Here is a 13,393-nt window from a genome sequence, read left to right as displayed (position 1 = left end):
TGGGTTCTGCTGCCTTCCCCAACCTGACCCACTCCAAGACCTGGCTCTCATGCTCACCAGTGGGAGTTGCAGCCTAGCAGGGGAATGCCGACTATATGGACTGTCTCCAGACCCAGATCTTGCACTTGCCAGGGGATACTACAATCTCGTTTGACACAACACACACCTGGTAATGGCACTTGCCAACAGGTGTTATGGCCTGACCCAACCCAGCCTACTCTCAGCATTGGCCCCCGGGAGTGTTGATGAATTCCATGATAATGCATGTGTGGCCCATCACTACCCCCAATTCTTATGCAAACACACAGTCATAAGGGAAAGCTACAAGTTCCCTGCAGAATCTGTCCCGATTCAGTTTTCTCGTGTTACGGTGAGTATTGCAGCCTAGCCTGATGTGGCTGACCTCCTGTACCAATCTTGTGGGTACTGTAGCCTAGCCCTAATGGGCAGGCCCTCCAGCCCCAGTTTTCGCTTGCATTGCTGAGTGGCAGGCAATGCTACTTCACACAGCCCAGGTCACCTACATGGGTGACGCGGACATGCCCTAGAGTCTCTCAATTGTAAGTCAGCCCATTTTTGTCAATGAAGTGGCCTTGTCTGTGGATTCCCCCATAAGTCATTCCACACCTGTCAAACACTTAACTTGGTGGCCCCTATTCCCACACACCCTCAGAACCCCTTCCCCAGCAATGTACACTCCCCCACCCCTCACTGCCTGCACCAGGCCAAATCGCTTCCTGAGGCTTTCAGGGACTTCTTTCAGCCAGGAAGTATGGACTGGTGGCATGCACTTATCCAATATTTATCTTCCCTTTAAAGCATATGATCATATAATCTCCCAACTGAAAAAAAGGAAAACATTTATGTCAAAGTACACTCATAATTTTAAGTTTCTGAAAATTTGGCACAATCTGTTAAACCCCTAATCATTATATTTTCAATAACCATGCCTGCATAATAAGGTTCAACCTTTTAAGTAGTAATATGCTTTTTTTCAAAATCTAAAATAAATGATTAACTAAGGTTTACACACAAAGAAAGCCTATCTAACCTAGAAAATTGGATTGCCAACCGTAACCAAACAGTAATCTGATATTAAATTGGATTTTTAATTTCAATAGCATTTCATCTTTAGTTCATGTAACACGTAGATATATCAAGGTATGGTTGAAAAGACTGCTATGGGTGAAGGCGAGCGTTGTCAATGACAATTGCTGATATGTGGAAACTGTTGTGGATGCCTTTTACGGTTCATTATGGCAAACTGCTGTAACATTTTCACCATTTTCTGGGGAGTATTTTTCAAAGAAACAAGGAAAGATGTGCTCTTTCTAGACATTTGGAAAGAGATCCTATAGTCCAAGTTCAGGGTCGCTAGTGATCCAGGAGATGTATATCCCTGGAGAGAGAGAATTCCCTGAAATGCACATAGTCCAGCAATGCACCTCTATTGTTTGTGTACTTTTTTAAAGACAGAGGCTAGCTTTCAAGCCTTCAGTGTTGCAGGATACGTCTACCACCAATGGGCTGCACTCTAATTTAGTCAAAATCATGTAGTGATTTCTTTTACAGCTTTTAAAATTTTTAACTATGTATTTATGGAGTCCAGCACTGTGGCATAGTGGGCTAAATTGCCCCCTGCAATGCCAGCATACCAAATGGATGCCAGCTCAACTTCCAGCTGCTCCACTTTTGATTCAACTTTCTGCTAATGCTACAGGGAAAGCAGCGGAAAATATTCCAAGTCCTCCAGCCAGTGAATCCATGTGGAAGGCTTAGATGAATCTCCTGGACTCCTAACTGTGGCCTAGCCAAACCCTGATTCCTACAGCCATTCAGAGAGTGAACCAGAAGATGGGAGATGTCTCTAACTCTCCCTTTCTCTGTAATTAAATAAATGAAACGATTTAAAAGATGCTCATGTGGAGAGAAATATATGTATAACATATACTCACACATGTTAAAGTTATATAATCTCAAAGATTTCAAAATTCTCACAATTGTAAAAAAAATATTGATTAAAATTGAAGCTGAGGGCCCGGCGGCATGGCCTAGCAGCTAAAGTCCTCGCCTTGAATGCCCCGGGATCCCCATATGGGCGCCGGTTCTAATCCCAGCAGCTCTACTTCCCATCCAGCTCCCTGCTTGTGGCCTGGGAAAGCAGTCGAGGACGGCCCAATGCATTGGGACACTGCACCCGCGTGGGAGACCCGGAAGAGGTTCCAGGTTCCTGGCATCGGATCGGTGCACATCGGCCTGTTGCGGCTCATTTGGGAAGTGAATCATCGGACGGAAGATCTTCCTCTCTGTCTCTCCTCATCTCTGTATATCTGGCTGTAATGAAAAATGAATAAATCTTTAAAAAAAATTGAAGCTGAATTCCCATTATTAAAAGCAAAATATGCTTTTGCAAAGCAAACACACAACACCCACAGGCAAGATTCTATGTTATGCCTTCCAGGCAAGTGATGAAGGAAAAGTGACAGTTGTTTGTGGCTCTATTTTGATTAAAAGTACTTTAAGATTTTGAATAAAAATGAGTCAGTTTTGACACTAGTAAGCATCCATATTCACAAAGTCCAAATAAGCAGTGTTACTCTAGTGAAGTATCACATTTCAGGACCCTTACAACGGTTTCATTCAGTGTTTTATCATAATAATACAAGAGCTATGAAGATAATGGACTTTATTTAACATTTTTTCCACTAGGCAATCATTCATCAAGACATAAAACAAACTATTACGATCACCTTGTAACTAAAAATCGAATTGACTAAAATAAATCATTTTATCCTTACTGCATATGTTTGGTGAAATGTAAATGATCATTTGTTGCTATTCCATAAGCAGAGATGGTAATTATATTATTCAAATAAAAGTTACTTAGATGTAAACACAAATGTCATTCAGTATTAATCCTATTCAATGTTATTTCCTGAAGAATAGAGCAGGATTTCCAAAATCACTTCACAAATACACAAACAGGCACACACACGTGTATATAGTATGTTACATGTGGATTCACAATGAGCTGCTCCTGGAAGCACCACAACATGGGTAAGAGCCAACAGGAACCAGAACTACGGGACCATGCCACGGCAGTGTGCTAGATCGCTGCCTGTAATACTGGCATCCCAGCTGAGTGCCATTTGGGGCCCAGGTTCCTTCACTTCCAATCCATCTTCTATTTATGGGCTTCTGAAAGCAACAGAAGATGACCCAAATGCTTAGCCAGCCACTCATGTTGGAGACTGCAATGGCTTCAGCCTGGTCCAGGTCCAGTTGTTGCAGTTCTATAAATACGTACATGCATGCATGATGTCAAACTGCTACTTTCATTTCATACAGAACCTGAAACTAACAAGTGAGCTTGCTTATTTTGCCTGAAATTTCTATCTACTAAGGGATAAACGCCAACTTCCAGAGTTTGGTCACCTGTCATTTTTACTATAAAATGATACCATTCCTCACCCATATTCAGAAGCCATACAAATAAAATGAAGCAATTAGAACCTGAAAACTCCAGTTAAATAACCCAACTTGCTCTACTTTGTAGTTATAGAGTGCTGTGACCTTGTTATGCGTCTAACCTTTATAACAGGAAATGAAGGTGTAACATTGGCTGAATTGTAAGCACAACAAATCAAACCTCCACGAAACCTCCCACCAGTCTCCATCATTTTTTAAGCAACTTCCTTCTTACTTTACCAAGACAGTTTGAGTAATTCCTCCATTCCTGGGATGCAGGAAACCATTTTGAAAATAATTTAATCAAACCATAACTGGGTTAGGCTTAAGGATGGTGAGGAAAGTTAAAGCCACCATGAGTAAGAGAAAACGGATGATATTTAGCGGTGAGGAAACGCCCAAGATCTATCAACGCCATAGTCCTCAGACAGCAGATTGATTCTAGGTTTCCAAAGTGGACAATGCTTGTAACACAGAAAGCAATAGTCCTGCTGAAAGAATGCTTAAGCATGCAGATTTCAGCTCAACATAAAGAAGTCAGAACTGTTCAAATACAGGAAGGATTATGCAATTCAGCACATGTGGAAATCTCCACTATTTATTTGCCACAGGACTTATCCAGGGGTAGGTTAGGAAACCACTTGGTGGGGTAGATGTAAGCCAATTCAATCATTACATGAAGGTTTAGATTTCATGACCTCTAAAGTCTATTCCAATCCTGAGATTCACTGAGGCTCTGAAACCCACTCCACTGGGAGAGCTGCCTGCCAAGTTAGCCTGTGCGTGAAAGGCATCAAAGGATGTCAATTGTTGCAGCTGCAATGAGTCAGCTGGAAACTGCTTCACAAAGGCAAAGTTCAACCTAGTTACTAAACCCCAACTAATTTTAAACGATTTTAGCTTTCTTGGATGGTTCCAGAATTACACACTCAATTAATACTGTTGATTTCAGCCAAATTTCAACCAAAAAAAAAAAAAAAAAAAAAAAAAAAAAAAAAAAAAGCCCTCAATGGAAAGTAAGGCAACTATTTGAGTAACTTGAACCAAGAAAGTGGATCTTTCTATCTTAATTCTATTTTCAGCCATCCTGAAAACTCAGAACAAAACTCTTTCAGAGCTTATGCTACAGAGGACTGAACTGGAAGGAGGAACTCAGTTCTAGACCCACTGCATTTCACAGCAAGTCTGAAGTGGCTCAGAACTAGTTCAATCACCTCCAGAGGTGGTGTCCTGGAAGAGCTATCGTAACCTCGATGTCAACAGTTTCATGTATAACAGCAATAACAATACGTAAGTGTCACTTGTTGAGAACCAGCTATGTGACTTTCACTGCTTGGGGGGTTCTAATGCATAGTGACATTTATGTGAGAAGGGCTGTGTTTAGCATATTTTAGCAATAAATACATGGACTTGGAGAGGCAAAAAAAACTTTCTCCAGTCAAAAACTAGTAGGAATTTAATTACACTGGCCAGTACTTTTTTCACTTTTCATTGTAAATTCTAGTTAATGAAATGTAAAATTGAAAAATCAGGTGGATTTTCTAGAAGAATTCTTTGATAGAGGCCCATGACATGCCACCACCCTGATATCTAAAGGATGCCTGTAGCACCCAGAGCACTGGCATTAAGAGCCCTAATGGCACAGCCAGGCAAGAGAATCACAAACTGCAGCTCTGAGTCTGTGGCTTGTCAGAACTATCCTTTCTGAATCAGCCCATTATTGAAGGCCTTTAACATGGGAGAGAAAAACATTTCTCTCATAAATGTTGTAAGTTGCTGTTAAAATGGATAGTGGTTAAATGATACTAAGTTGAGAGATCCTGAGTGACATGTACACATTCAAATAAACAGTGTTTGTGGATCTGAGGCTCATGTTGTGGCAAAATACGATAGAAATTTCATGTAAGGTGTGCAGATCATCACTCAGAAATCAGACAAGTTATTTAGCAGTGAATAATTGGTCGATGGTTTTCAGTAGCAGGTCAAAATAAATCTGGAGGTCCATATAACTAAGAGTCAGTATACATACAAAATAAATTGGAGTTAAGGACAAAAGTTCATCTAAATAACTTGTACCATTGAGAAATAAACCCTTAATGTAATCTTCCTCCAGATAAATATGTTGTAATATGACTCATTTATTCAGTTAAATAATTCTGCTATTATTTCTTACCTCCCATGCCTGCTACGTACGTCCAAATCCAAAAGATTGGCACAAAACACAGAAACTGAAAAGGTAATCCTTTCCTCTAATAAAAGAGACTTAACATAAAACAGACACCAAAATTAGTGCTTGGGAGGGGTAGGAAGAACTTGCCTTAGAAATTCAGAGAAGGACTTTGTACCTGGACTGGAGAAGTAATGGGATTAAACACTTCTAAAAAGGTATAATTACTAACCCTAGGTCTCCATAATTTACAGGCACCAGCAAAATCAGAATGGTACTCAAAACAGAGCAAAGAGGGATGCCCAAAGTACAGAAAAAACAAATTGAAATATCTGGGCTGTTGCACACACATTAAGGCAGTAGATAGGAAAGTGGGGACAGAAACAGCTAATCAAAGGACTCTTTTGGGTTCCAACTGCCCCAAACTACATATTTCAGTTAGTGTTGTGATACCTCCAATTTTGGTGTTGCTGTGTGAGATTGCTTTATCTGTTCACAGTCTCATAAGTATCCATAAAGATTCTAACATCATTTTTTCGAGATATATGAAGACCAGGTTTTTAATTGAGATCACATTGAATGTGTAAACTGTTTTCAGAAGTATGCATATTTTGATTATATTTAGGCTACCAATTCAATAACATGGAAAATTTTTCTATTTTTTATGTGTTCTTCAATGTTTTATAATTTTCATTGTTACATCCTTGGTTAAATTTATTTGAAGATATTTAAATTTTTTTGCAGCTATTTGAAAGGGATTGATTTTGCATGCTTTTCTCAGCCATAGTATTACAGGTGTTTGCAAAACCTATTGATTTTTGTGTGCTGATTTTCTATCATGCAACTTTACCAAACACTGATGAGTTTCAATAGTCTTTTGGTAGAGGTTTTTGATTACCCTATAAATAGAATCACATAATCTTCAAACAGGGGTAATTTGACATTCTCTTTTCCAATTTGTAACACTTTAATTCCTTTTACTTGCCTAATGACTGTAAGACTTCCAAGATATAATGAATAGTAGTCATGAAAATATGCATACTTATTTGATTGCAGATGTTAGTGGAAGTTGTTCCAATTTTTTTCCATTCAATACAATGCTGTCCATGGGTTTGCTATATATCGCCTTAATTGGGTTAAGAAATGTTCCTTCTACAATCAGTTTGACTTAAGGTTTTCATTAGGAAAAAAAATGTAGTATTTCATCAAATACTTTATCTGCATTTATTGAGATAGTCGAATATTTTTTGTTCTTCAATTGCTTGAGTTGCAGAGGCTGAACCATAACTGAATACCAAGGATAAAATACATTTGATTTGAAGTAATGATGTTTCAGATTCAATGCTGGATTCAATTAGCAATTTTGGTGAGGATTTTTACATATATGTTCACCAGGGATATTCATCTATACTTGTCTTTCATTGCTGTATCTTTTTCTGGTTTTGAGATTGATTCTGGCCTCATAAAAGGATTTTGGGAGGATTCCTTCTCTTTCAACTGTTTTGAAAAGATTGAAATTTTAAGTAGAATTCAACAACTATCGCCATCTGTTACTAGACTTTGCTTTCTTAAGAGAGTTTTTATTACTGACTCTATAGCCATCTTAGTCAATTTTGGCAGATTGTACCTGTATAGGAATCTGTCCATTTGCTTCTAGCTTTTATAGTTTGTTAGAATATAACTGTAATAACTCTTGACAATTATTTGTATATATGTGTGTCCATCATTACAGCTCATATTTCTGATTTTATTGATTTAGAGATTCTTCCTTTTTTTGATAAATGACCAATGGGAACAATTCTTTTTTCAAATAACAGGGTCTTTCTTAGATTCACTGATTATGATTTTATATAACTTTTGGTTAAATGTTATTTAAGCCTTCTCTAATATTAATCATTTCTTCCTATTACTGATTTGGTTTGTTGTTTTGTATGTCCTTAAATTGTTTTGATAAATCATGTATCTGATGTCTTTTGGATTTGAGTTAGACATGAATTGCTATGAACTTAACACTGCTTTTGCAGTATCCCATAAGTTTTTAAATGTTGTATTGTCAGCTTTATACATTTTCAGGATTTTTTTTTAATTCCCCTTTAATTTCTTCTATGACCCACTGTTCATTCAGTCGTGTATTATTCTCTATCCATGTGCTTGTATATTTCTTAAGTTGTTGATTTCCAGCTTTATTTTATTGTGATCAGAAAGAATACTTGGCATAATTTCTTTGTTTTTTTTTGTTTTTTTTTTTTTTTACTATTTCTGAGACTTGTGTTATGATCTGGTACAATTTATTCCAGCACATTTAAATTTCTCCCAGAAATTATAAAACCACATTTCACACATTTTCCTATAGGATTCTGTTTTTCAAGACTGACTTTAGGAGTTCTATGAATTGCAGTGGTCTTATATTCATGATGCATTTGGCAAAGCCTGAATATTTTTTCTTCTTTCATGCTTTTTCAAATCCCATACAGAATTATAATTGTTACATGCTTAACCTATATTTTAAAAATTACTTCTGAATTCCATATTGTACGTGTACAAGTTTTCCCCACTACAAAGTCGTAAGAAAAAATTTTTTTCGAATGCTTTGTGATATTATTGTATACACAGAAACGTTCAATCTCCCTAAAAGTTAAATTGATATTCAAAACTTAACTAGTCATTGTGCATGATGGATTTCAAATGATCAAATTATCTTACTATTATTTATTTAGTGTGTGATTCTATATTATCCTAAGATAAATATTAACGCCTTTCAAATTCCCATACATGCTTGGATCTATATTTGACTTAAAGCTATCATATGGTTTCATGTTTAAAAGAAATATATCTATTTGTAAATATTTCATATTTGGTAGGCAGAGACACAGAAAGACAGAGAGATGATCCATCCACTAGCTCACTCCCCAAAATATTCACAGCAAAATATTCTGGGCTGATCCAGGGTAATCCAGGCTGACCCAGAAAGCTAGAACACCATCTAAGTCTTCTCTACAGGTTTCAGAGACTCCAGAACTTGGAGCTGTCAATTATGCTTTATTATGAAACTACGTGGCGAACATAGGAATTCCAGTGTAGGACAGTCTTATTAATTGTGATGTTTTAACCTTCTATGCTACAAGACTCATCTCCAAGCTTATATTATTATTCTCTCATTTTAGGGTCTCCAATAAATTATTCATGTTCCCAGAGTATTGCTTTCAGCATCATTATTCATGATAAACAACAACACAGTTTGAACAAAATGGAAATTTCAAAAAGATAATATTGGAAGGAAAAAGTTAACAGTTGTTTTTAGTTTATTCCTCCAGCTTCAAAAATATCAGAATAATTTGGTGAGGTCAAACTCTTTTTTCATTAACAACTTGTGAATTTAAAGTTATAAATTGTATCCAACCAAGGAACCATATCTCACGGGAAATAGTCTTTATATAAATTATTAATTAGTATTGCTTAATGTTTACCTCCAAAAATTGGAAGCTAAGCTTATAAATCGGAAGGCTTAGAGACCAGGTAGGTTTAAAAACATAAGGGATTCCAGAACTTATTAATGCTTTGAACCTCAGAAGTATGTATTCACCTGGTCTCACTGCTCTTGATTGCATATACCCAAGCGCAGACTAAGAAGACTCCAATATTAATAGCATAAATAGGAAAAGAAACATCATGTTCCTTATATCTCCCCCATTTTAATTTGTAGCTCCAATCTTTGATGCATAAAATGGATGAAGTCATACATTTTTGAAAATGGAAAATAAAATCTTATCAGAATTTAACATAATGTATGAATATGAAATGTTTTCTATTTGAACAAGAAAACATGATTTTTTTTAAATTTATTTAAAATAAGGCTTCGGATTTCCCATTATGTCTGCCCCTGTTCCTGAGGGAATCCACAATGAGCTCAAGTAAGACCTGCTATTATTTAGCTCTTGGAAAGTTCCTAAACAGCATTCTTAAAAGGCTGGTTGAAACAAAGTATCAACATAACCACAAAGAGGAAAGAAGCCAAGGAGGCAACCTCTGAAATTGTTCCTGAACTTGAAGCTCACTTGTAGCATTGCACATGTGGATATTATCCTGATAGCAAACCTAAGACGTTAAAAAAATTTCTTGGGACAAGTACTGTGGCAGAGTGAGCTACTACTTAAATGCAGACATCCCATGAGTGCTGGTTCAAGCCCCAGTTGTTAAACTGTCGATCCGGTTCCCTACTATGTGCATGGGAAATTAAAAGAAGATGACTATCCAAGTGTTAGACATGGATGAAGTTCCAGACACCAGATTTCGATTTGCCCCAGTTCCAAATGAAAGTGATTCAGTGGGTGGAAGATATTTCTGTCTTTCCTTCTCTCTGTGTCCCTCTGTCTTTCAAATATAAAGCAGAATTTTTAAGAGTTTTATTCAGTTAGGAATTTGAAGGACTGGGTGACAGAGATTAAGAAAGGGAAAGATGGACAGAGAGACACACACACACATACAAAGAAACAGAGAAAGAATGAGAGAGAGAGAATCTTTCACCACCTGGTTCAGTCCTCAAGCACTGCAACAGTTAGGGCTGGTCCAGACCAAAGCCAGACACATGGAACTTTATCTGGATCTCTCAAGTGGGTGACCGAGTCTCAAACATGTGAGCCATCATCTGCTTCCCTCCAAGGCACATTAGCAGGATTCTGGATGGGCAGCAGAGCAGCACGCACTTAAACCAGGCACTTCCATCAGGGAATCAGGTGTTCCAACAGGCAATTTATTCAGTTTCTGGGGTACCAATCTCACATACCAAAGACTTTAGAACTGAATTAATAGAGAAAAACATTGGCAAGAGAAATAAAACATACAAGAAACCCCCCCCAAAAAAATTAACATTGAAAAACATAAAAACTGGGGGAAAAAATCCTCAGTGGATGAATTTAACAGCAGAATGGAGAAAACAGGGGGACAATTAGCATACTAGGAAGCAGAGTACCGGGAATTACTCAATCTGAAAAAATAGAAAAGGTTTACCAAACACGAGCAATGCCTTTGTGACTATGACACAGCAACAAAGTTTAGCATTTATGTCATCAACTTTACAGAAATGGAGTGAAGAGATACTACTTAGAAGAATTACAACAGAAAACAGAAAACTTCTAAATCCGTCAAGTGTTTTCTGCACGTTCGTGAAGCCAAGTCCGGGCAGTGGGATTAGCCACAGCTTCTCATCCATTGAGTGCCCTGCTGAAGTCCTGGCTACTTTGCTTCCCTCCAGCTCCCTGCTGATTCACCTTGGATGGCAAGGACTCATGGCAAAGTACTTGGACCCTATCATCCATATGGGATCCCGGGGCTTTCAAGGCGAGGACTTTAGCCGCTAGGCCACGCCGCCGGGCCCCGCCCTTTCTCCTTTTTAAACTCTGTATTTATTTTGTCTCACTGATTTTTAGATTTCTCTATATATTACTTTTTAACTAAAGTCCTCTCCTTGAACCCACTGGGATCCCATATGGATACTGATTCTAATCCCTGAGGTCCCACTTCCCATCCAGCTCCCTGCTTGTGGCCTGCGAAAGCAGTCGAGGATGCCCCAAAACCTTGGGACCCTGCACCCACGTGGGAGACCTGGAGGAGGTTCCTGGCTCCTGGCTTCAGATAAGCGCAGCTCTGGCCATTGTGGTTGCCTGGGGAGTGAATCATTGGACAGAAGATCTTCCTGTCTCTCCTCCTCTCTGTGTATCTGACTTTACAATAAAATTAAATGAAAATACTTAAAAAATATTTTTAAAAAGAATATTAATCTGGCAGGGTTGCCATCAATTGAAGGATTATATAGCTTCTGTGTACCAACTGCCAAGGCATTGGCAGATCTGGTTGCATGACAACACACCTAACAAAGCAGCCAAACAGCTGACTTGTTGGTATTATTACAGCCAGGAAGGTCACATACCAAGGACCAATTTTACCAGCGGTTTTATGCACAGTAACCACTTCCTGCAACAAGAGTTTGGATCTTTGAGTTGTGACTTGTGATTTTTTATTTATTTCCAAGGCTTCTGTATACTCTGGCTATAAGAGATTGTAGAATAGTCGTGTTTTAATTAACACATAAAGTAATGAAAATATATTCATTTCCTCTGCCTTCTGCGAGTGTGGTGAAATTGCAGCTATAATTTCCAGATGCATATTTGTCCAATTTGCTATTGGAAATTATATTTAAATAAGCAAGAAATTAAATTTGAACTTGGAAATGCCCTAAGAATTTTGTGATACACATAGCAATCGCCATTTCATTTGAAGAGGAAAATATGGCTAAGTAGGAAAGCACTATTTGTATTTACATAATCTCTGAATAAGGCAGCACAGAGGCTTTGTTTAAAAGAGGTGCCATTCGTCATCACCTGCACATGCTGAACGCTACAAGGGCTTGATCATGCTGCAAAGACAGGTACGTGACTTCATTTTAAGCAAATATTCCTTAATAATGCTACCAACTACCAAATGTTAGAAATTTTGAAGAAACCAGAAAATGAGTGATTCTTCAATTAAAAGCCCCACATGAAGCAAAATAATTTGCATGTTTAATTTGACACTTGTAAACATCTGGAGAAGCATTTGGCAAATTTAGAGGAGTTCCACTGGATGTTTCAGAAATCCTTACCGGATATTTTTCTCATTAAATCTAAAGGCAAATCATTTAGAACGACATCATTTTTTCTAACAGTAATGACAGCTATCACCCAACTTTCAACAACATTTAGCTGTACATTACTTTTTTAATAACCATTATCTCTTGGTAGGTGCAAAATTCTAGAAAGTTATTTCACCTAAAGACAAAGGCAAATCAGCTTTCCTTACCTACATCCCAACTGTCTTGACCGGCTGGTGTTGTAGCTACTGTGTGGTCTGCTTTGACTAACAGCAGGTGAAGCGATGCTGTGGATGGAAGCTTTGGGCACTTGAGGGCTTGGGCTAATGGACTAGCTCTTCTGTGTGTGCCTTGATAGCTGCGTAGCTCAAGTCAAAATTGTGAATGGAATTCACCAGAAAACTAAAGTGGAAAGCAAATAGAAAAAGAGCAGAGTGGTCATTTACCAGCAGGGGCCTGCCACTGACACAAAACAAAAGAAACCCATATTCTTGGTTATCCCAATACACTAACATTTGAGAAGTATTTGTTATGTGCTATAAGCTAATACAAGTTGACTAATGCATATGTTGTTGGTCATGGTTTTGACACAATCCACATATTCAAGTCAGAGAATTCTGCATATTTTGCTACTCACTTAAGAAGCTAGGGAAGCAGCACAGAGAGGGAGACAGAGAAATGGAAAGAAAGAGATGAAAGAAAGAGAAGGGAAGGGAGATGATTAACCTGAGAGAGAGAGAGGGAGCGGAGGAAGAGAGAGATCTGACTCTGAGTCAAGTAATCAGAACTCCTGTCACACGCTCTGATTAAAGCATCTTAGTCACCTGTACTCCTAAAACATTGTTCAGCCAGAGAAAATGTTCTATAAGAAATTAGATTTTATACACGTATTTGAATCTATAATGCATTTCAGATTATTTACTGGAAATATCTAATAAAAAGCACTTCACAAGTTGCATCTTCAAAGCATGGCCACCATACCTGAAATGTATACACAGGAATGTACTATACAGTAAGCTCAGCTAATTTGTTTAGCAGCACTAGGCTTAACGAGGGTGGGTACTTTTACTCTCATCCAGATCCCCAGCGCTTACCGTGAGTTCTTCAGCTGCAGCAACAACAAACTGCACACA

At 38.0% G+C, this 13,393-nt stretch overlaps 1 long non-coding RNA gene across 1 annotated transcript in view; it reads right to left on the bottom strand.

Annotated features, from left to right (window-relative positions):
* LOC131480465 (uncharacterized) overlaps positions 1-12,632 on the bottom strand; it is a 69,061-nt gene extending 56,429 nt beyond the window's left edge. Inside the window, exon 1 of the long non-coding RNA XR_009245549.1 lies at positions 12,470-12,632. This is a non-coding gene — a long non-coding RNA (uncharacterized LOC131480465). The remainder of the gene's footprint in view (positions 1-12,469) is intronic.
* Between the last annotated feature and the right edge of the window lie 761 nt (positions 12,633-13,393).

The sequence above is a fragment of the Ochotona princeps genome, chromosome 6 (assembly GCF_030435755.1).
Source record: "Ochotona princeps isolate mOchPri1 chromosome 6, mOchPri1.hap1, whole genome shotgun sequence".
NCBI classification, from domain to species: Eukaryota; Metazoa; Chordata; class Mammalia; order Lagomorpha; family Ochotonidae; genus Ochotona; species Ochotona princeps.
The sequence above is the reverse complement of the archived record's forward strand: the minus strand, read 5'-3'. Positions and strand labels throughout refer to the sequence as shown.